Below are 24,573 nucleotides of genomic sequence, written 5' to 3' on the forward strand. Positions count from 1 at the left end.
AACAGTATAGTGAGTTTACTGTTAATACAGCTGAAGAGAGGGGAAAGAATACCATTTCCCAAATAGTAAATCTTTTGGAAAAGGCAACATTACAGTTTCCGAATTGTAGATCTAGATAAACAAAGCAATACAGGCCAGATTGTACTTTGAATATAGAAGTTTTGAGTTGGAATGGAAATGGTGATGAAAAAAAAAAAGAGCTAGTAGGTGATGGAATGGCTCAGGAACATTGTCTGCGAAAATACACAATCACCATATATTTAGAAGCCAGATAAATGTTTGCTTTCTTTGTCCTGTTTACCATCCTGATGCTAACCAGAATGAAGCTACAAATCCTCTGCTGCCAGGAGCTTCTGGCCTTACTATGACTGGCTATACAACACTGTGAGTACACACCCCTCATGAAAATGTCCCTGAGGTTAAAACTTTCATATTGTTATTTTCAGTTTTCTCTGCTCTAATTGGTGACTTATGGCTAATGCTTATCAAATGTCAGTAAAATATCATTAACATTCAGTTAAATGAATTTCATGTAAGCTCATGGCAGACTATTTTGCTAAAGTGGACACTATAGACCTGAGACATTTTTCACATGGAATGGAGAAGGAAAAAAGGTTCATTGAATCAACCAGAGATTTGTTGCTCTTTTTTAGTTATCAAGCATTCTGGGGTTGGAATGCACAATTGGTTTACAGCCATTTTTACTCCAAGTGCTTAGGATGTTTTACTTTGTCTTTACTGCAAGTCATTCCATAAATGTGGTTTTCATATGTTCCTTAAATTCACTTCTTATTGGATTTTTTCACAACTACCTGGGATGTTCCTTGAAGTGGCATTAAATTCACATCTAAATCTCTCTCTCTGAATTGATAGCAAGAACTTGGAGCACTGAACTGTAGAACAGACTAATTTACTGAATTTACTGTTTTACTGCATTTTTAGTTTTCTGATATCAAACATAAAAGCTTAGTGACTTGCTAGAGATCAAATTCAGTGCATTCTCTGAGAAGTGTGATTATGGGAGTGGATAGTATCAAAGACAGCACACTGTCTTTGAAATGACAGAAAACTTTGCTTTGATTTAATCTTTAAACAGTATTATTTTCCAGAAAAGACCCATCAGTCCACTTCTCTGACAAGTTTTATTATTAGAATATTTGGTTGTTGTTTTATTTTAGCTCCTGGGAGAGCAGGGAAGAGGGCTTCATGAATTTGAAGTAAAACAGAATACGTGCTTGTGAAACTCACACTTTCAAAAGCAATGATATATATAAATATTTGTTATGTTAATCTACAAAATTACTTTTATTATTTGACCCATATGGCTATGTGGATACCAGTGCATATAATTCAATCATGTTTCCCAGTGTTACAAAAAAATGCAGCCTTAGAACTTAAACACATTTTTCTCTTGTGTCAAAGGTGAATCATTTCCTTATGTCTGAGATATCAGGATATGAAGGAAGATTACTTTCACAGACAAACAAGAGACAGCTGCCCTTGATAAACGTAAGATTTATTCTTAAGATTCTTTTCAAAGGATCCATTTATGTCCAAATTTTCATAATGAAACAGAGCTTTTCAAAACTGTAAGATAGGCAAAGCAAGGCAAGAATATAATCTTTCTGCTCTCACTTTTGGTGGACTGAAATATGCTCATCATGAAGTGAATTCAGTTACCCGTAATAATGCAGAAAAATGTAATACAGAGTTTACAAAAGGAAAATTAAGTTTCTCAGTTTAGGAGTACATTATCTACCTGCTGAATAAGCACTAAAGGTATATGTATACACAAATTCAGTTTTACAGAAACTTAATTGACATTTTTAGGGTGATAATTATCCTGCAAGAATTTTGGTCAAGTGGTCACAAGAAATCTGTGTCAGATTTATTTATGTAGATGTGTAACATATAGCAGGAGTCCATATCTTCTAAGTCATAGAGAATGAAATGGAAGATTTGCATGTTTTGTCTGGTTACTCAATGATATTTGAATTCAGTCCTTACATCTCAAGAGCACACTGTGATGAGAATGATCTGGAACCAGAGCTGAATGATTTATGTCTCTTTTGAGCTTTTACATGAGAATAATGAAAGTTTGAGGAGTTGAAAAATTATCATAATAGAAATATTGTGCCGTACAATGTCTGGGTATTAATTTATTTTCTAGCTGCACGTGATTAGCCTGTTGTGGGTTTATCTCTAACCATGTAACAATTTATATCTAGAGCAACTGTAACTATGTGTAATTCAATCTGCATGGGTTTTGTGAACATGAATATCAAATAAACTTTTAAAATTATCTTCTGTTTACCAGGTTCTGCTCTTTTCTGACAACCCAACACTGTCTCTGGGTTTGGGATGTCTGCACATTTTCCCCAAGTTTATTATGGCTGTGTTCTGTGGAGCTCACAAATGAAAATGTGACTGTACTGACATGCACCTTTGTGTTATTCTAAACTTTAAACTACTTTATTTATTCTACCTACCTTTCATTTCATTATCATTGTCAAAGGCCATTCATGACTATTTTATTGCCTGGAAGAAGCCACTTTAGCTAAATACCCTAACATTCCTATCAATGGTTAAGATTACTAAAGGCATTTGTGTGCTGTACCATCCTCATCACTACTGATGATTTTTTTCAGTACTCATTACCACAATGGGACAACTGACTGCCTTATTAATGTTCTTTTCATGTTATTTCTTACATCTTTATCATTCTAAAATTAATAACATCTTTTAAATATACCTTTGGTTAAAATTATACTTTAATTATAAACCAAAAAAACCTCCTCTTTAGTCATATCTGTTTCACTATGTGGGAATATTCAAGAAATTTTGCTCTTAAAGAATTCATGAGATGAGAAAGAATATAGTGAAAAGTAAAAATAGTTCTAAATATGCTTAGTTAAAAATGTAGGAAATGGAGAGTAGAAATAAAGGGGTAGTTTTCATAGAGGAGAGAATGAAGTCCCACACGGATCTGTTCTGTGTATGTGCCCTTCTAAATGAGGAAAAAGAAAAGTTAGTTAAATATTTTTGCTAGAAATATCAAGTTATCAAAGTAATGAATTGAGGTGTTATCAAAATTTGCAGAAGACATACAAATTTCAATAAGTCAAAAACTGCAATTAAAAAAATTGAATAAGTTTATACGTAAAAAAAATGAACAAAACCATCAAAATTATGTACACAATGGGCTCAGATCTGGTCTATAATTAAATAATTAAATACTAGATTTATAATGGTTCCATTAAAAATTAGCAAAATAAAAGATACAGATCATAATGAAAAATCAGTAAGAATTACAAAAACAGCAAACAACCCCAGAATAGTAAACATTGCAATTTCACAGGGTACATGCATCATTACATGCACATCTTGCATACTTTGTACAGTTTTCACCCTGCATCTCAAAAATGTAGGTGTGAGAATTGAAAAAGTTTGGAAAAGGAAAATAAGAAAAACAGCAAAAAACTGATGACTGGATATGGGTTCTATTTAGATTTCCTGGATGTCCTATTTTAGAATGAAAAAGAAATAATCAGTGAAGAATTTAACATATTTATCAAAAACAAAGTAACATGGAGAAAAGGCTAAGGAAAGGATTGCTCTTTGTGCCCTAAACTACTCGAGTTAGGGAGGCATCAAGGGAATTCAGTAAAGCACAGTTTAAAGCAAATCAAAATTAAGAATGAGGTACCTTTTCACATTAACTGAAGGGCATGACATATATTAATAAGTTAGTATGGGTTGAAAAAGTGACCTAATATTTTATGGAAGAACTATTCTTTGGCATCTACCTTGGGTCTCTAATTCACTGGGAAAAAGCTCTGGGAACTTGTCCAGTTCTTTTGATCTTCCATATGCATCCTTCACCAGTCATCTGTACGACGTACTTTGGGTTTGGTGTGATATCAAAATGTTCCAATAATTTTCTCAAACATTTATGGGATATAGTTAAGCATTCATCCCAGTTTAAAATAAAGTGCAGAAAGGAAGACCTTTGGGCAAGGTCTCCCAGATAAGATGTGGAAAAAAGAATCACCTGATGTCCACCTGCACTCGTATTGTTGCACATTACCGGTATTTCACCCTTCATATGGCCTCAGACATACTTCCTCCTCTTACCTTCAAAGTTTAATATTAAATTATTCATGTTTTTCCTGTGGGCATGTTGGCTCTGCAGACTGTAGCATATCTTACACATAATAAGGAATGGTTTAGCCAAGGCACCAAAGAACTCATTATTGCCTGTTCTGCTTTTCACATGGGCTGGACTGGACCCGTGGTTGGAAGTCTGTGTTGCCTCAGCACTCCTGCTTCTGGTGTGTCAGCTAGCAGACTTGAAGGTGCTTAGCAGCACCCCTGCATCACTGGCAGCAGCACAGATGTAACGTGTGTGTTTAATTTTCTTTAAACCTTCTATCTCAACCCCAAAAGAACCAGCTTTAACTTCACTGGTTTGCTTGTCTTGAGCATCTATGGGCTCTGAGAAGGAAATTGGCTGTATCTCTGGGACTCCAGTTTCGAGCTGCAGCCATGGCTACACCCGCTGTTTGGACCTAGGGAGCAATAAACCTGTGTTTTGGAGTCAAACCAATGGAACTCTAGCCTGTGTTTTCAGAAATCGCTCAGAGCTGATGAAGTTAGATTAATTTGAATTCAAAGCTTTTCATCTTTTTTTTTTGTAATATCTCTCAAATTTTCCTGTGAAAGCAAGAAAAGTATTAGAAGAGAGCAGAAAATGACCACCTGCAGTTTTTCTTCATTTTATGAAGTACTTGAAAGAAGTAACTCCTCTGTGGGGAAGTTGAAATGACCCTGCTAGCAGCAGGAGGGAGCTTGAGGGCAAAAGATCCAGTGACTATTTTGACTACAAATTTCCCTGCATCCACTGGGTTATCCACCTCTGTTGGCCATATTAAGAGAATAAGTTTTTTGAACAGAAGTATTATTGGTTTAGAGTTCCAATACACTGAATTTTCAGACTAGGTTTGAAAAACCAGAATACCATGCTGTCCCTTTATCCTCTTTAAAGTTAGTTCCTATATGGGTTGTCAGATCTCACAACATGTAACACTGGTTCTGTGGCTGAGTAAGGGTTTCTACTTTCTACAGGGTGCATCCTGTACCTCCTGAGAAGTTAAATATGATCCATATTCATAACTCAGATTGCTTTTTTTCGTTGTTTACCACTCTAAGGATGAGCAAAAATAACAAAAACCAATTCCTCTCCTCACATGGTTTATTCTCCAATCCAGTCTGATTTGCAAGTTCTTGCTACACACTTAATTTTATTGAAAAAAAAAATACATAAAAGACATATATAAAGAATTCAGCCTGGTTTATCAGCAAAGAAAGTTTCCAAGCTGGTGTTTAGTTGTTGGGGTTTTTTTTGTAAATACATTTAAATGATAAAATATTCAGTGAGTGACATAATGAAAAAAATTTCAATATGGTATTGATATTTCAATATTTCAATCACTCTATTGATACTTCATTCCTCCCCCAAATATCCTTTAATGAAATGGTGATAGAAAATATCTGCTATATTAAATTATTGGCACCAATTCACTGCCAGTACCATGTTTGTAGGTTTACTGCTGTTATTTTTGTTATCCAATCTAGATTGTAATTACTATGTAACAAGAAAACAGTTTGAAGAATTTCCTATAACATAATTACTATAATTGTCAGCAGTTTCTTTGTGATATATTCTAATTTATTGTCATTATTTCTAGCTATACACTCTTCAGCTATAAAATACACATTTAATCAAAGTTAATAATTTCTTTCACTCTACAGTGATTGCAAATGTAAAATATTTGCAGTCTGTTATCATACTCTTCATTAACATATTGCTTGGCTTCAGGCTATTCAGCCTATTAGTTCTGTGCTGTAGATTCCTCACTGCCTCTAGAAAAATCCTTATTCATTTTGAGTGAAGATGCCAGAATGTGGCCTTTTAAATCTTTCTTGTGCTATATTTTAATGTCAAATAACCAGTTTAGCAAATTGGATTGCCACAATATACAATATAAATAACATTCTTGCTTGGTCTGAATGGTGACTGCAAATCTTGTCATGCCTTAGAATGTTTTGCTCTTTGACAGATTTAAAGAATCAATTTACCTGTAACTGGAAACAGCTTACACTTCTGTTTATTCTCTTCTGCATGTGCCTGATCAATAGGTCTGCAGTGAAGGGGGCATGATGAATGGCTGTAAAAGGCTGCTGCTCATACACAGCTCAGAACAGTAACTCTCAGCTCCAATGTACATCTTTGGTGATTTTTTCAATATACAAGGTACATGGCATTTCAGTGTTTGCTTTTCAGTAGCAAAGAAACCACATGGGAACAGTAAATGGCATTCTAGAGACATGGGAATGGCAGGGAATGACATTGCCATCACTGATCATCCTTGAGTTCCAGTAGACTCTGAAAAAAACAAAATTTTTCAGACCACTATTTCAGCTTCATATTTACAAAACACTTAATGCTAGAAGATTATCCTAAGGGTGCAGTTGAGATATATCTAAATTTTAGTTTCTGCAGATGCCATGCAGGAAAATTTAGTCCATTTGAAGCATTATTTTTTTCTCATTCTTAAATCATTCTAGTTGAATGATAGGAGGAAATAGATGTCAGTGTTTTATATGAAATGGAAAGAGTTCTGGAAATGTATTCTATGCTAATGGTTTACTGTGTTATGTCATTGTCCATATTATGTTATGCCAGTGTCCATAGGGGAAAAAAAAGTTGTCATGAAGGTTATCACAATTGTCCTTCTGTGGTAGATGATTACAGTGTAGAAAATCTCATTGCTAGGCTATGTCTATTAGCTCAGGCAAAAGGCCAGCACTGTCCTCATCCTCCCAGAGGTTCTCACAGGGTGGACTTGCACAGCTGTCTCACGGAGTGGATTTTCAAAGGTGTTTTTACTCTTCTTGAAAGAGCTATTAAACATTTACATTTTGAAGAGATGGTGTTGCAGTGTTAGACAGGCATGGCAGTGTGCAGAACCTCCTCCTTGTCTTTCCTCATGTATACAGTATATATTTGTTCCTTTGTTCAAAACCCTCCTTGGTTTAATCTTCATTGGCATAAAGATCTGTTTGGACATCATCAAAAAACACCAACTTGAGTAATGACAATTTTGACAAAAGCTAATAGGAACTGCAAGTGCTTTATAAATGAGGCCAATGTCAGAATTGATATATAACTGTAGCCATCCAGGAGGAAAATAGTACAGACTTGTAATTTTTAATAGATGTTTTTTCCTACATTTAAAATAATGGATTTAAAGCCAAGAATTCCCACAGGATTTAGGTTGCCAAAGCACTGCTATTTAGCTCGTGGTATTTACTCTAATGGTTTCACTCTGCTTGGAATGCTCTTTCTTCATGGCCCTTTTGCTTGCAGAGCTTTGTATGCTTGTTTTCTCCCTGTTAAAATACATCACTGATTCTATAGATCTTTGAAGCATCTGGTATGTCACCTTCTACTTTAAAAAACTTGCTTCCTAATAAGAAGAGTAAGAATCCTCATTATACTCTCCTCATGTGAATTTTTGCTTATAATAAGGAGTTATACCAACTAGGGTCCACAGGAGGCATTGAAAAAACAGGGAAATTGCTTCCGATTTCTCCACAAGTAACAAGAGATTTCAGAGTTATTTGTGGACAGTGCACAGTTACCTTCAGTGTAAATGAAAAGCCACTATTCTTACTCTAGTCTTTTGAAGGGAATTGTCCTTTCTTAAACTGAACAAAATCAGGCTCAGAAACAAGCATAAATGCTGTGACTAGGACTAAGAAACAGCCTTGATGTATGATCCCATGCAAACATTTACTTTTTCTGTCTATGCTTTTTTACTCACAATAGAACTGCTTCTTTCTTAGTTTCTTTACTGTCTCGCACTTTTCCTAGTTATTGCAGTTCTGGGCTGCTTTCAAAATCTATAAGATCTGTGCTGTAATATTCTTCTTTAAACCCACTTTTAGATATTTTCTAGTAAGAAAATAACCGTTGGTCAATTTTTTTTTAATTACTTCAGAAAATATCCTGTGAAAACAGGTAGAAGGCTTAGGATGAGGGATTTGGTATCCAGATGATGTTGGTTTTGAATTATCCATGGGCAGTTTGATTCACTAAATAATTCACTAGCCATGCTGTACAATGACATTAAAAAATCAGGAACTCCTTGTACTATTATTCTGACAAGTTTCTTACAGATAACTTTCAGTGCTTGAAGACACCATGCAAATACTTCTTTTCTTTTTCAAACCAAATGAAATATATATATATTCATGTTCTTTCTTAGTATATTTATTAGAACTTAAATTTTAAATTTTTGAATTTTAATTTGCACTGTAGCACATACCTAAAAATTACTTTTTCCTCATGAGTTGATGAAATGTATTTTGGCTCACATTATCTACATTTAGAAACATTGCTTTAATTATAGGGTTCTTAGCTGGGGAAACCAACTGAAGCTCAGCAAGCTAGATTTTCTCACTGGGATCTTTTCATTCTTGTGAATCTGCAAAAACAAAGTAGAATTCTGTCAGAGACTGGATTAGATCAATGTCTCCAGATTCAATCCTTAAATTTCCCTTTTCCTCCCCTATCAATCCCTTAGAATTGTATACACTTCAGTAAAATTAAGAAAGTAAAATCAAAGAAATATCCTGGTGGTGAAAACAATGTTTTGATGGTCATGGTTTCATTATTTGGGAGATGGCTTTGTTTTTTTTTCTTAGCAAAACATACATGAACTACTCCTAGGGAGGAGGAACAGAAAACATGGAGACCACAAATCAAGTCTACGCTTTCTGCTGTGTTTTTGGTTGGAGGAGATGATGCATGACTGAAACTTCTATAATGGGCCAGGTTTAGCATGACTTACAACAAGCTAATAAATACTTTGTTATTTATTAGACAACAAGATTAGTGCTAGATTACCTGATCAGAAATGTCTATCTCAGCAGAAACAACCTTTGGGAAATTTAGCTTCAGGTGATGCAGTAGGAACTGTTGGATGCTGCAGCTGTATAACCTATCTATGAACATTGCATGTTTGTAACTGTGGTCCTGCCAGAATCACTTTGGTAACTCAAGTATTGCTCTCAAGAATAAAGGTGTGCAACCTAGATGTCCTGGTTATTGAAATTTTACTTAAACTTTCCTTGTTCTGTGAGGTATGTCTAGAATGATCCATCATCTTTTTGCTCCTTGCTCCTTTTGGAGATATTCCAAATGTAAACTTTTATTTCAAGGATGAATGTCTAGGCTGGTGAATTATAGAAAACATGGCATGCATCCCACTGCTGTCTGTCTGCAATCTGAATAAATTTGGAATCCCAGTTAAGAGCCTGGGAACATGTGAGGCAACTGTGGGATAGATTCTGTGACATTTTGCTTAATTATAAACTGCAAGCCATAGTGCAAGCTAAAGGCACGTAGAAATCTGTGTCTCTTTTGCAGAAGGACCTGGAGGTGAAAAGGTTTGGGCAAGGTCTTATAAAATTTTCACAGTTAATCAACCACATAGAAGGTGGGGTTCTAAGACAGCAGAGTCATGGGGTAGGCCTTGAATGATTCATATTTTTCAAGTAACAAACTTTTTTTATTCAAGAACAAACCACTTTGATGTTTTCAACTGTAACAATAATTTTAAAAAATAGTAAAATTTGTGGATTTCCCTATAAAAGTTTTATCCTTACTGCTGACTGAATAAATGTTGGAGATCTGGCCTCTTGTAATTCTAAATCTATTGAGTTTTTGCTTTCTTTCAGGCAAAAAATGAAGATCAAGACCTCACAGGGAACCTTGTAGTAACCATCTGAGGACTTCTGAAGGTTTTGTTCATTATCCAGTTTGCTTATTTGGTACACTGCTCTCTACAGGTCTAGCTCAAACTCATTGGACAGTATCACTCAGTGGAGTATATTAACTTATGAACTATAATGTCACATTGAGTTATGTCATATATGACAAAACATGACCCTAAAAAAATATGATGGATAGTGATGAGCAGAAAAGGACGTTTCAAAAACTTCTGTCAAAGTAAACTTTTTAAATTATTATTTTTAAAGCTGGCCTTGCAAAGAGCCTTATTTAAAAAATAAGATTTTATTAGGGAGCTGGGATTTGCCCACAGTGTAATCAGATACAAGTCATTAGTGAAAAAGCAAATATTTCCCATCATGTAATATATTCCATCCACAAAAGGTAGAACTTGTATGGCTACACGTGTCCAGCTGCAGTGTCTGCTAGAGGAAACCAACTTCCTTAGTCAGATGTGTGAGGTTTTTTACAAATCTGGAGAGATTATGCTAGATATATATCATATGCTCCCTCTAGCTGAGATTGTTTTATACATATACATGTATGCTTTCTCTTAAATTCCCTTCTTCAAATTGATGGCTCCCTAGTGGGCTTTTTAACACTTATGTGGTGTTTATCATCTTTAAAAGATCTTTTAAATGTATGTGATTGTACTTAGCTTCATGAGGTGAGAGTGAACCGAATGGACAACAGATCTGTCAATGCTGTTTAAGGTTAGTTTTACAGGTCTCAATTTTTGATTATGCAGTGAAACTTCCTGCATGTTAACATCTGATATAAATCCCATGACACGTGTTTCAGGGTCATGCTGCTGGATGATATAAGTGCTGTGCATGGAATCAATGGCTCTGAGAGAAGAAATGCTTGTGGCTGCGCAGTTATTGCTCAGAGTGCCAAAGACTGAAAGGTGATTCATGTTGCTATGAGTGAGTTAAAATGTATTTATTATTATAAAAATTGCCTTTCTGTAGTTCACTCTTCAGCTCTTGCCTCCTCAAGGCATTGTTTGACTTCCATATAATACCAATCCACTGATTTAATAATTTGTTTTTTCTGTTGTCAAGTAGGTTCCACTTCCTATCTAGTTTGTCTCTACATCAGATACACTTCAGAAAATGAAATTATTGTAAGAAGATTTAATTGCCTTGGAAAAAAAGTCTATGGCTTAAGATATTTAGCATATTCTGTAAGTCTGAGTCTTTTTTGTGACTTAAACATTTATGTTGGTCTTTGCTATCAATAACTGATGAAAGCTAAGTTAAGGGTCAATGCAGTGTGCTGGTTTTTGTTGCCTCCTTCTTAAACAAGCATTGTGATTTAGCATTTAGTAACAGGAAAAAAGCTGCTTTCCTCTTAAAAAATTATGAATTTGTCTTTCAGAATTAGAAATGTTATATTTGACTTTAGTAAGTTTTGGACCATATTAAAAAACCCCTAAAAATATGTAGTTCACATAACTTTTAAAGGGAGGTAGGGATTGTGTTTTCAGATGTCATGGGTTTTAATATGAAGGGAGAATATTTCTTCAAAGCTTGGAGTTTCCAGTATCCCAAAACTAGTAATGTCCTCTGATGTTTTAGAATACAGTCTCTATGCTGTGGGTATATGTTCCTCCTTGAAGGGAGGTCAAAAATCCCCACATAACTTGATTGACATCTGTAGTGAAATTGGCATTGCTCATTCTAGTTCTGGGGTTAAAAAATATGAGTTTTGGGAAGCAAATGTGTATTTTGGGCTTTGGGCTTAAATATCCTCAAAGGAATTCTCACTATTTGAATCTGAAATAATTTGTCAAATTAGCACATGACTGACATTGCATGAAACGAATTCTGACATTCTGCAATGTGGAGTACAACAGAGTCATTGAATTGAATTACTACTGCTAGGTGAGGCATGAAAAGGCTTGAGCAGCATTGCATGAGTGTGAAGTTGCAAACCCAATAGTAGAACATGAAGGAATTGATTCAAGGGGTCTTTTTTAATAACAGAAAATGGATTTAATTGTCATAAATTATAGCAAATTTTATGAAGTATTGTTCTCATATGTGTATTTAAAAAAATCCAAAAGCCTATGAAAATTATAAAGGCTGGTTTTAATCAACTCTTTCCTCTTTTAGAGTACAAATACAGCACCAGTTCACCTTACACAGAAAAATAATTTAGGCGTCCTTTGTTTTAGAGTTTGTTATACCAGATCTGACGCTTGTACTAGCAGATTCAGTACTCCAGAAAAATGAATGCTTTAACATGACTTCCATGGACTATAAATAGTAGAAATTTTCTTTAGTTTTTTTTTTGAGGAATGCATGTCAATAGTGCCCTTCCATGCCTTTTTAATCTGACCAACTATGGAGATTTGAAATGTTCCTCTTTTTTTTCTGGAGAGACATGGTTGATAAACAATGGCTACTGCATTGAGAGTCATCATGTAGTAATCAAATCACTTTCCCTATGCACTCTGTGTTGATATGCTAAAACATTAAACAGGTTTTGGCCACAGGGGATTAAATATGTTGAAGAATTCAGGCTCAATAGCAAATAAAAACCAGAAGAATTGACAACAAACACTAATGCTTCCCAGGGTGGGCAGAAGTAAGTTGTGGCTCTTATGGCCTTGGGGAGATGGGTTGTTTCCACTGCAGGAGATGCATGCAAGTTCTGATACTTCTCTCTGGTTTAATCTGAGATAAGAAGTTTTGAATCTAATAAATATAAATATATTTCCCAAACACCTGGAAGAGGGGCCAAATTTCTGGCAAACTCAAAGAAAAAAACCCATGACTAAGGCTCTTCTTTCAATCCAATAATGGCTCTGACAGTCTCCTGTAAATAGTAGAATTGAGTCTCTTCTCACACTATAGTATTACCTCCAGACCACTACACTTGATACCAAAACAGGTGGTCAGGTTTACATCTTCCACTTAATTTGTGATTTGTCTGTCAGATGGCAAAACACATCACTGGCTCTGTGAAGGGGTTTAAGATCATCTGGACCCATAGTACTGAACACTGAAAGCTGTTCTGGGCTAAGTGCAGGTTTTTATCCAAGTGAATGATGTCTTTAAGCAAGGTGTGCCACAAAACCAGGTCCATAAGGATTACAGGCAAGGGAGATTGCAAGTTTAGCTAAGTTTTACTGTCTTAAGTTAAACAAGCATAAGAATTTAAATACACATATTAAAAGTCAAATCCATAATGTATTAAAAATTAAATCTAGATTAAACTCAGGCACAGGTCCTGCAGCAATCATCATTACCCTAGTATAAAAGTATATATTTAACCTCATCTCCAGATTTTAAAAACTTCTTGCAACAAAGCTGAAACTTCAGATGACACATTACCTTTTCAAGCTCAAATGAAGAAGTTTGGCTGCCAAAAAAAGAATAATTACTTTAAGTATTAGTCTTCCTGAAATCTGGCCTTAAGAATGTGTATTGTACAAGTTTAAGTCTGTCCTTCAGTGATACCAAACAATAAATTGTCTTGAAACTACACACCAGTGAAATTGAGAAGGATTGTTTATCTTGTAGGTAACCAGCATATATATGCTCTGGAGGCAAGCATCTGGTAATATTTTCAAAATCACTAATTTGCTATAAATTTTATACAAAATGCTACCTTTGAGTGAATGTGTTAGCTGTTATACTGTAACGACCAAAAATTGAAGAGATGGGTGAAAACATTTTATTCACACTGATGAATAGTTACTTACATAAATAACTGCATTAGAAATCAAAATAGATGTCTAAATGCATAAAGTATCTTGTGATGCCTGCATACATTATTAGCTGATAAATATTCTGAAATTTTTTCACGACCCTCAATTTCAAAAAAATGAGATTGGATGGCATCTTTTCCCTTTTTAAGTCATCCATTTTTTGTGTGTTTGTTTGACAAGATTACATCAGTGCTGAGTAAATGTTTAATTTAGGTGTCCTGATTAGTGTTGTAATCTTTCTGGTCCATTTGGTCCTGAATGTTTCATGTATGTACTCCAGTTCCTCACACAGGTCTCTAGTGAGTGTAAAAACAGAAACACATTGAAAGTGCATGCTCTTTAAAGAACTAAATATGCAGCTAACACAGAAAAAAATCCATATTTGACTGAATTGTGAAAGGCACTGTGCTGAAAGTTTAATGTGTTTATCATGCATCATCCAAAATAAATTGTCCTACTTTAATGCTGGTTTCTTAAAATATGCATTAGGAGTTTTAGGGATTAAATGGACATTGTCAGATAGGTAGCCATCCAGTATTTTACTCATTTCTTTCTTTCTTTTTCTTTTTTTTTTTTTTTTTTTTTTTTAGATTCAAGTGCTCTTTTGGAGAGGTTTTTGTTGGAGAATATTATATTATTTCATTTTTATTTGGTTTTTTTTTATTGGTGAATATAATTTTATTTATTGGAAAGATTTTTTCACTACAGTTACTACATGAGTTAATTGCCTACTAAGTTAATTGCCCTTATAAACCTACTGCATGCTGCTCTGAGGAAAATTGTTAAATATATAGGGCAGATACAGTATGAGTTGAATCATCAGCCTGAAGAGATTACCAGTCAAAAGCCTGTCCTATAATTCTTTACCAGCAAGAGTTAACTGAGACAAGAGAAGTAGTGATCATGTATTACTGATAAAAGCCTTCAGAAAATTACTGTTTCCTTTTCCACACCTATGTAGGTGCTGCTTCTTCAGACTACAAACTAGCCAAATTAGACTTGCAAGAATGTTAAATCCATAACAAAAAATTCTGCAAGTTTTATTTAAGACATATAGACTTGCAGCTATTGTTCCTTGTTACAGGTGTGCTGCAGACACAGAAGGGTTATTCAATTCTAGAACAGATCTGGTTAGAAGAGGGACAATTACATTTCCATTTTACTTTTTTTCATAAATCCACTGTGCCTGAACTGATCAACATGTCCTACAATTGCCATGGAAAATCACAGCCTAAAAAATTGCACCTTATTCCTTAGTACTTTCCTCATATCACCTGGAAATTCTCCTGCTGGATTTCATTTGAAATTTGACTACTATTGGTGTGCAAAATTACTGCCCACTCTCTGAAGGGAATTAGGCAGAGTTAACTTTCCAAAATGGGACAAATAGAGAAATATTGTTACTGTATGCATGGAAAGGACCTGAAGACCATGGGGTTATGACTTAGGTTTAGAAATCCTAGTTTAAATCAAACAGAATTGCCCCTTAAAAGAAATAACATGAAAATATTTTTTTTCCAGACAAGAAAAGCTTTATTACACTCCCTGTGTGATGTTGAACACATAAGCAAAGCAGTTGATTATTTCTGAGATTTCCTTGCAGTAGAATCTAGCCAAGAAACTGAAAAAAACCCCAACCTGGGCAGAATTATTGCTGTTACACTGAATTATTTTTGGTAAGGAAAACAAGTGGACACAAGGGATCACAGATTTGCATTGTTGTACTGAGCAAGCTGAATGATTAATACACCAGTAGTTGTCAGTCTGTAAGCAATTAAAGGACATGTTGATCAGTTCTAGGCACAGTGGATTTATGAAAAAAAGGAAAATACAAATGCAAGTGTCCCTCTTCTAACCAGATCTGCTTTAGAATTGAATAAGTATATGTACTTAAAGAAATGGATATTTGGGTAGAGAATAGATTTTAAGTGCAAACTTGTGTAGATTTTAACAAGTAGGATCTAGGCTTGAAGGTGATAAAACGGTTACATTTTATCTCAAATCATTACTGGATGGGGGAAATGTATCAACATGTTGAATTACTTGAAAAGTTCATGTATGTCACATGCCCAGAAGGCAGTGATCTGTTGACAGGAAACCAAAAGGGGTCAAATAATTTTATCTTGATTTAAATTTCAACCAGGTTAAATTTTCACAGCTTATTGGGGCAAATTCCCACCATTTACAATTTTTTTCCTAGGGTTACATGGTTAATTGTGTTAGCATCTACTGATATAAACCACTGAAGACATAAAAAACACAGTTTAGAAGCCCTTCTCCATTTAACAAAACACTTATTTCCTGGCAGTTTTGTGCTTCTTATACTCTGTTAGGGAACATGAACTATTTTTCCCTTTCCATGTTCCTCATTTATGAGAATAGTTTTCTCTTCTCCCCACTCCTGCCTGTGGGATAGCTAAAGGAATTCTGCTCCTAATCTGCTTCTCATTGTACAGTCTGTAAAATCTACTGGTTTATGTACACCATGAAACATGGGAAACTTTTGCTGCAAACAGCTTTTACTTAGTCTGTTCTCAGTGCCAGCCATTCTCAGATTGATTTACTATTCCCAGTTCTTGTGACTTGCTTATGACATTTATCTCTTTCTGTAAGCAGTTTGGAAATATGTTGCATCTGAATTTCACTACTGAACTGGAGTAGCCTAGAGACATTGTTCATACTGTTGTTTATTATTATCACCTTTTATTGCCATTGTTAGCATAATGTAAGAAGTTTTTTTTTTTTAAAGAAATATGACTACGTGGTTGAACACATTAAAAATCAGTGCTGGGAATGATTTAGAAATTTATTTTCTTGTTGAATTGCAGTCATAAAATCAACTAGTACAGGGTGAATTTATCACTTATCAATGTTAATTTATCTTTGGTGAGTATTAGATTGCCGAAGCTTAACATTTAATTTTGCCACTAAATTCAGTCACTAACATTTTAATTGCAAGTGGAGAGGAAAAGTCTGTGAACATGAACAAATTCAATGATTTTGAAGTTTGAATATGTATGCATAGGAAATGTTCACTTCTACTTTTCCAGGAGTACCATTTGCACAGTTCTGCCACAGCTCTGCCACAGTTCAGGATGGAATGAGGAGGGTTGGCTTTTTATAGAGCTGCTGACAGCACAGATATTGACAACAGCACTGGAAACAAAATTATGAAGAATGATTTCCTGAGTCAGAGACATTCTTTATATAAACTCTATCAGCATAGGCCCATACACATCAGAGGACTCAGGCAGGGGTTCATTATGTAGTAAGTGAACCTTTAAAGATCTCTTCCTAATCTAAAAATTTCTGTAAATTTGGAGAAAGATGTCAGTCTTCTATGCAAGTCACACTCCAATGGCAAGCATCCTGTTAGAGCAAGCCCAGCTCAACATTAAGTGTCTGTGGTCATTTAAATGGAAAGCTGATTTGTTTAGATGCTTTAGCATGAGTGGTAGAGGTTGCCAGGCTCACATAAACATTTACCTTTATTTAGTGATAAGCCCATGGCTGGGAAGCTTGTGGGTATTTATATTTGGCTGTGGCAGTCTTGTAATTATTTAATAAGGCACACTAAAGATAAGGTTATCATGATATAAATGCCTGTAATCCCTCTGGGGTGTAATTGCCTCATGATAACCTCATCCCTTGAAGTTGTCTCTATTGCTAATATGAAAAATGTTTGTTTTCAGTGGGAACATATATTTTGTGATGGAACAGCATTAAACTGTCAGATCAAAAAGTTAAATAGCATTTGGACGGAGCAGAAGGGTTCAGATGGATTAACTCAGCCCTTATAGATGGTTGACCAGAGGAACTGAAATAATCCAAAACCATTTTAAATTAGTGAGGTTTTAAGTCTGGAAGCATCTGAAGAGAAATAGCTGTTTTCCCAGAAACATGCTTTACATTTCTTAGCCTCTACTAGTGAACCTTGGGATTCATAAGAATCAGGAAATATGTTTCAAAAGACATAGTTGTGTGGTTTTCTCGGAAGAAGTTGGTTTGTTCTGTTTTTTTGGGTTTTTTTCCTTTTTTTGGTTTTGTTTTGTTTGTTTTGTTGTTTGGTTATTTTTGGTTTTGTCTTTTTTTTTTTTTTTTTTTTGTAATGTTAACATCTGTATCTTTTCTTCAAAATTCAGCATTTCCAATAGTTGATCAGCCATTCAGTAACACAACATTGTGTATGGCACTGTAAATTATGAGATAAGCTTTAATAAAATGCACATGCCTCACAAATAGGTCTTGGAGGGCAGCTGTTGTACTTGTTGCTACAAGGAGTTTTCAAAACACAGAAGTACATTAACTCACTTGAAATGTACCACCTGAAAACTAGGTGAGTCTGTCATGCAGACCCCACAATATACAAATAGCACTTTCCACAAGATTAGAGAAGTGTATGGATAAGAACACTCCTTAGAGAGGCAGAGACATACTATTCCTGAAGGACACAAGTCCAGGTCAGGGACTCTGCTTTTGTCTTGCTTCAGGCATCAGCTGACATAAATTTGCACCTCTGAGCAGCTGCTCACAGATGAGTGCATGACAGGCATGCACATTTTGTGTCCCATTTTGCTTTCACAGGAAGCCCCGTGGCCTGCTTCTACAAGCTGCTATGTACATTCTTGTGACAAATTCGCCGTGAGGTCCAGCAGGCAGTCACCCCCTGCAGCTCCAGAGGCGGGAGGGACTGCATGGAGAAACCTTTCCCATCACATGGAGGGTGCTACAAACGGGAGGTCAGCATGGCAGGCTCACTGTTTAGGTTTCCGCACTTTTTATATGCTCTGGCTAGTTGTGTGCCTGAAGATGGAAAATATTTGGAAGTAAACCAAAAAATTCAAAAGTAACTTTTTATTTCCTTGGGATTTTTGGCATCAGTGGCTCTTTTGGCTGCATCTGAGTGGAATAAGCTGTGTCTTTGAGTTTAGTACATTATACAGTAACATATTACACTTCTCTATTTTTTGTGCCTGGGAATTTCACCTCATCCATCTTTCACAATGTTCAGCAGAGACTTTTAAAAATCCCTGAGCCAGCTTTACGCAATTAATTGGAGACAGAGCCAAACCCTAGATCCTGATTTCAAACCTAAATCCTTGTTCCGCTTGAATCTGATGCTATGCCGGGGCTAAATTAAACACAGAATCAAAACACTGAACATCTAACAAAATTTGAATTTAAATGTTATTTGCTTGGCTAAGACTGAATATCCTAAGTGCAAATTTTGGCCATTCAGTGCCTATGCTTGAAACAAATCTTAAACTCAATAGTAAAAGAATTAGTGAGTAAAAACGGCATGCTTTAAACTATTTCATCTCTATTAAAGCTATGTCTCATTTTAATGTTTAAAGCATTGAAGCATTTGAAGGTTTAACTATTATTTTAATTTGATCATTAGTTAAACTCTTCAAATATGAGTTTATTTGGATCCCTTGGTCTTTCCTCTTTCCAGTTGTTGAAGTGTTGACTACAGTCTAGTCAGTGTTGTTCCTCTAGAAGAACTAGACAGCTTTTGTTTAGGCAGAAATGCATATCTTAGGGAAATATATGGACAACAATTGTTTTCTTATTCTATATTAACTATTCTTTATGTTACTTATATATATATATTTATATTATTTATATATACATATTATACTACGTAAAGTAGTGAGGGTTTATTATGATTTTTATGCCTTTTTTTGTATTTCCATTTTAGCTGTATTATTCTAAGTCAAAACATTAACAAACCATGTTAGCTCATAGCTTTCATTTTTCCATCTGAGTGTAAGCCACGTTCTGCCTACTTAGATTTGTAGGCAGAAGGTCATGAGACCTATAATTAATCTAAAATTAATTAACTGTTTCTCAAAGTGGGACAGTGACGTTTGGGCAGTTTCCCTTGAGTACTAGTGTTGCTTTGGAGCCCTCTCCTGGAAGCTCTACTTGTGAATGGGGAAGCAATTAATGAGTTGTATTTCATTTGGAACTTGCTTTAAGAGGATGAATTGGAAGGTTTACAGCTGTGTAAATAGTGGAACGAAAGATTTTTTTTTCTCTCAAGTTTGACTATTTTCTTATCTCTTTATAATTAATAGTGGGAAGCCAGTGGCAAAATCATGATTGTTAATGATGTTGACTATATAGTTCCTTTCTTGATGCTTGGCTCACTCCTTTCAAGTGTCCTGATCTGCCCAGAGAGACTCCAGGAATCTCAATTCTGGTAGATGTTTTAGCCTGATTAATTTCAACTTCTAACATTGATATCCTGACTTCCAAGACACTAAAGAAAACAGCTCATTTTATAACCTTTTTCATCTAGTATTTCCATTATTTTACTCTGTTTCATCCTACTTGAGTGTTTCTGTAACTGATCAGGTAATGTATTACTATTTTACCGTAGGCTTAAGATCCATTCTGTAGACACAAGATTTATTACTGGTATCAATTTACTCAGTGTCTAACCTGATTGCATATTTTCCCACACATGAAAACAACAGTGATTTTGAAAGGCAAATATAGTGAAACTTTAAAAAAAAAACCAAAACCACACAACATTATGTGCTACCTGTCAGTGATTGTTAAAGAATTTGTGATTTATCTTTCTAAGCTAAATGAGAAATACCAGCAAATTCACCAAAATTTAGATTTGAAATTAACAATTCTTGAGGCTTCTAGAAAGACAAGATTTGTGAGTTCATGTGGAGAGGATGTAATAAGTAATCCTGTCATCCTCTTCTGTTTCACTGCCATGTACAGAGCAGTCACTGTGCTGCTTCTTCATCTCTCAGGTCATAATGTCTGCTTATCTGTGTCATAGCATTTCTTTCCAGTCTCATAGAAAACAGGGGAGGGAAGGTTAATTATTTTATCCATTTTCTTACTTTCTTCAGGTCAAAATTGAGCAGGAACATAGCTCTCATCAGGAAAATATGAACTGATTAGTGTTCCATCTGTGGCACGCCTTGACTGCCAATGGATTTTTTAATTATATTAAAATGATGGACTTTGTACTTTGATATAAGAAGTGAAATAGGAAGCTAGTTTCTAATAATTGCTTTAAAATGTACTTTGGAGGAAATATGGAAATATTAGCATTGCCAGTAATACAATCTGAATGAGCTAAATGGGAGGTGTAATGAAAAGTTCAAGGCAGGAGGGAGCAGGAAGAATATTGAAAATGTCATTGTATGCTGGCTGAGGTATCATTTCCCAAATGATACTTTGGCCTGCTCTGCTGTATCTGAATACCAGAGAAATGGCTCAGGAGTGAGTCTGCTGATACTGATTCACTCATTGCCATTGCTCCTCCTGGTGCACAGCCATATCCTTGATGTGTGTTTACAGATTATATCCACAGCATAATTTTATTAACGTCTAAATTAAAATTGACTTTTCCATGCCTGTTCTACCTTCCTAGATAGTTCTTTGCTCCTAGCTTTCATGTTGGAACTTCACTGAAATATACAATGCACAGCCTTTGCTATATTGCTCTAAACAGCCAAAGTCACTGGGAAAATACAGCTTAATTAACAATATGCTACAACAAGAAAAAGGAAGGAATATTTTTTGATCTTTGGGATTAAGTCCTCCAGCCTTAGGACAAGAGTTGCACATCTGAGAGCCACATGAGACTGCTTTGGCTGCACCTTCAGTATTTTCTCTTTCCAGCATTTTAACTTTTTCAGATTTTAATTTTTATTTGAATACTTATTTGAATATTTATTTTTGATTCTGTGTGGCAGAAAACTGCTGTGAGCATCAAATCCTGTGAGACAATGGATAAGGCATTTATAGGGTATAAAACTGCAGGAAACTTTGTTAGCTTTGTTGCTCATGAAAATAATTGAAATTTTTGCAAATTGTGAAAGTTCATAATCTAGCTGTTTCTAGCTGTATGAATTTTCAGTTTTCTGAAAACTGTGTTTCCTTGATTTCAATGAAAGCCAGATTTAGGACAAAAGCAATGCTCTGAAATGGATTTTAAGAAATAGCTGCATTAAAAAAGTTTACAACTACAACAGTTTTGGTATTTAATACCTCTAGTACCACTCAAAGTCTCAGTTTGGGTAAAAAGAATGCATCTTCAAGTACCTACATTCTTTTTATTTATACATCATTTTCATTAAAGTCCCAATCCCAAATTTTCTGGCAAGGTCTATACCCACTTTCAGAGTTATTGACATCTTTAATACAGGTCTGCTTTTGTCAGCCTAAAATTTAAAATCCATTCCTTTTTCAGAGGAATATTTGAAATTGAAGTAACTAATTGACACAAAACCAAGACATATATAGCATCTAGCTTCAAATCTCAAGAGAAAACTTCAACACACCGTAGCTGTCCCAAATTTTCTGTTCATTTTCTAAAAATGGATAGTAAGCAGTGCAGAACATAGACTTGTTTGTGGTGTTATTAGCCTTTGAGTCCCTATAGTCCTGACTGGCCCATAGCCAATCTGAAGCCCCAATTAGGCAAGCACAGAATTCCATTCATGCTTAAAATTCATAAAAAATACAGTACATATGTTGAAACTCTACAAAAATAGTGTGGCTTACTTTTATTACACCCTGATCTCTTGTTTTCTACCTTCTATTGCTGTCACTTACTGCCTTTATGGGTAAGTGACTTAATGATACTTTATCTGCAAACAGTTCTCTTGTGTCTTGTTTTATTTTTACTAACATAAACCTTTCTGTAACTGTGGCTTTCTGTTTTAGCAAACACAACCCTACAGCACTGTCTCATTACATGACCTCATAATGCTGAAAAATTTTAGGGGTTTAGTTTGACTGTAAATTGACTGTGAAGGTTCTGTTTTATTTTATAAACATAGTGAAATCCATATTAGTGAGATTCTCTATTTTATTGCTTGCTCTAGTATCTATGTCATCACTGACATCAGCATTAAATGCGATCTGGGTGCTTCCATAGGGATTCAATTTCCTTAAATAACACTAAAATCTGAAGAATCACCAAACACCCTTAAAATATAATTACACATTGCATAACAGACAAAATTATGGCATAGTGCATTTTCAGTAAGAGATTCAAAAATATATGTTGCGAGAAAACAATTGGGAATGTTGCTTCTTCCTTAGTTTAGGGTTTTCCTCTAAGGATATGTCTCAGACCTCCACCAGGCTCTCCAGAAAGGCTGGGTATCCTGAGGGGCCCATGGCCTATCTGCCAGTTCTTTGCAGATATTATGGATACCCTAGAGGGTAAAAATGGCATGAGGTGCCTGCATTTAGGCAACTAAATCCCACCCTTGATGAAGTCCATTAACATGATTTGATCTTGGGTCAACATTCCCCATATAAAATTATCTGAGAAAATGCCAGAAAATTGGCAACATGTAGCAGGAAGCCAAAAATGGTTAAAAAAAAAAAAAAAAAAGAAGAAAGAAACGCTCGTACTGTCAACTCACAGTAGTCATTGTATGGAAAGACAGAATTATGTGTAAGGAATATTTTGGAGAATGGTGGTGAAAGGATGCAATTAAAATATGCTTTTCAAATGTTGGACTCAACATTTGAGAGTGTTGAGATTTTCAATCTATGCAGAAATTCTCTATGGAGTTAGTAAATTGATACCTTCTGAATGCAAGCATTAGTCAAAGGAACGCTTTCTCATCTATTGCATGTTATTGATGGTGTAGTTTACTCTAAGAAAAGTCTAGAAAAAAGGGATAAAAGATTCTCAGAAAATAGCCTAAGCTGCAAAGCCATGAAAACAATACGAGTTTTACAGAAAAAAAAAAGTTTACATTGTATAGAGTCAACAGAAATTTTCTTGGTGAAACAAATATAAACATATCTCAGGCATAACAAATTGAAACCTAACTCAGCTTTCAACTCTTTCAAAAATTAGCTGTAGGCAACCTTACCAGTGAAGATATTACATGAAAATGAAATGACAAAATGACACTTTTTTGACAGACATTCTTCTTTTAGTCTAAATTATTTAATAATTCTAATGTAAATCTATTAGTAATTTAAGCTGACTGAAAGCTGCAGCTCTTGCATTAACTCAGGTGCAATCAAGTTAGCTTTTCTGTTTCAAAGCATAAAAAAAGAGTACTATTTTTGAAGGCAAAAGCCCACAGCTATTTTTCAGCCAATCATACAATGTAAACATTTTTTCCAACTCATTAATATGTCTCTGGAACAGGGATGAATATTTGTAAATATCTATTTCAACAGAAATTAATGAGTTCACTGTTGCATATCTTTGTATATATTGCCTCACCAAATTAATTACATTTATTAATAATGTTTTTCTCTGGAGAGACTTATATCAACCACTGAAGTGATTTAGACTATGTTTTGGCAATGACTGTTTCACAAATTTAAAAATATTATTCTATATTTTAAGATGTTTGCTCACAAAGGTAACAAAAGGTGACAGTCTTTTGGGAGGGTGATGAAAAAGTTGTCAAATCTCAAAACTGATAAAATGTTCTATATTTGTAATTATACCACAGGTACCTCAAAAACCAGATGAGAATCTTGAGAAAGGAACATCAAAAAGGAAGATTTCTAAGTACTGGCAAGGTACTCATCTTTAGTCACAAGTTGCTGTATTGGAGTTATGTTACTATTGCAATGTAAATTAATTTCTAGCAAATTAAATAGTCCTGTACCTATATTAAAATTGATAAGAAAGGTAAAAAAAAATACTCCAGAGATGTCCCATTTTTCATTTCTGACTAAATTTAACTTTTTATGTGTGTGTACAGCTAAAAAGGCACCTACATTCTGTGTGTGATTGTAAAAGCTGAGTGTGGGATGCCATATGTAACGCATACATAGGAACTGAACACTGGAAATAAAATTGTAAAAAAAAATTTTTTATAAAAGTATTATCCCAAGATTTTCAAGATGAAAGATGTTCACAAGAGGGTGATTGTAACCCTAATGAATCATTTCACCTAATCACTATAAATGATTGTAATCCTAATGCATCATTTCTCAATTGCTGTTCTGAGGAGCTGGGAGAAGAGCCTCCTTCCTGAAG

The sequence above is a fragment of the Ammospiza nelsoni genome, chromosome 4, assembly GCF_027579445.1.
Source record: "Ammospiza nelsoni isolate bAmmNel1 chromosome 4, bAmmNel1.pri, whole genome shotgun sequence".
Classification (NCBI taxonomy): domain Eukaryota; kingdom Metazoa; phylum Chordata; class Aves; order Passeriformes; family Passerellidae; genus Ammospiza; species Ammospiza nelsoni.